General features: G+C 43.6%; 1 long non-coding RNA gene across 1 annotated transcript in view; it reads right to left on the bottom strand.

Moving 5' to 3' along the window:
• Window positions 1-227: 227 nt before the first annotated feature.
• The window catches only part of LOC106954952 (uncharacterized), a 6,323-nt gene continuing 5,485 nt past the window's right edge, over window positions 228-1,065 (bottom strand). The window contains exon 2 of the long non-coding RNA XR_001426465.1: window positions 228-565. This is a non-coding gene — a long non-coding RNA (uncharacterized LOC106954952). The remainder of the gene's footprint in view (window positions 566-1,065) is intronic.

Here is a 1,065-nt window from a genome sequence, read left to right as displayed (position 1 = left end):
TTTTTTTTTTTTTTTAAAGAAAGTCCATTCTGTTCATCCCGATGCGATGCAGCCCCCCAGCCAGCATGCATAGTTGGGCCCCACTTGGGTTTGATGTGGGCTACATGGGTTATGAGTGGGCATGGGTTTTATCTGGGCTAACTGTATGGGACCGATATGGTAACCTAAAATGGGGCCCACTTGGGCTGGCCCATTAGGGCTAAACATATGGGCCCCATTCAGCATTAATGTGGGCTAACTGTGAATGGGGCAGAAGTGGGCAACACTATGTGGGGCCCATGTAGTTTCAGTATCACGGGCCCAACATGGGAAGCCCATGTGGGCTGACCACATTGAACCCACATGAGATAAGTATGGGCTGACCGTACATGGGTTGGACCTGGGCATGCGTATGTAGGCCCCATTCCTTTTTTATGTGGGCTAACTGGGGATGGGGCAGAAGTGGGCAACACTATGTGGGGCCCATGTAGTTTCAGTATCATGGGCCCAACATGGGAAGCCCATGTGGGCTGACCACATTGAACCCACATGAGATAAGTATGGGCTGACCGTACATGGGTTGGACCTGGGCAGGAAAATGTAGACCTTAATCCTTTTTCATGTGGGGTAATGGGAAAAATTTTTTTAAATCTGATTAGACAATGTGGTTACCCTGTCACTTTTAAACTTTTCACTATATGTCAAAAGCAAAAGCTGCAAGAGCAAGATTATAAAAACTTTGAAAAAAATTATGAGATGTCAGATTGATGGCCTTTAGCTAAGGAAATTGTTACTCAGTTGGCCTGTATTGGAGCTGATAAAAGGTAAATTGTTGAAGCAATTGTATAAGCTTTCTACAAAATGAAAAGCTCTCCTTGGATGATGGTTACCTCGTCTTGGAGGTCATAAAAACGTATTGTATTTGAGCCTAACATGCTCACTACATGATTTCTGTGTCTGGCTCATTTACTAACGCCAACATAACACTAGGCTTCCAGAAGACCAAAATATGCTTCAATGCTTTATTTTTTAAACCAGTTCAGTATTGTTCAAGCTACACTTTGAAGTCCTAGCATTTTTCTTTTT

The sequence above is a fragment of the Poecilia latipinna genome, unplaced genomic scaffold (genome assembly GCF_001443285.1).
Source record: "Poecilia latipinna isolate Pla-1442-1.1 unplaced genomic scaffold, P_latipinna-1.0 Scaffold692, whole genome shotgun sequence".
NCBI classification, from domain to species: domain Eukaryota; kingdom Metazoa; phylum Chordata; class Actinopteri; order Cyprinodontiformes; family Poeciliidae; genus Poecilia; species Poecilia latipinna.
The sequence above is the reverse complement of the archived record's forward strand: the minus strand, read 5'-3'. Positions and strand labels throughout refer to the sequence as shown.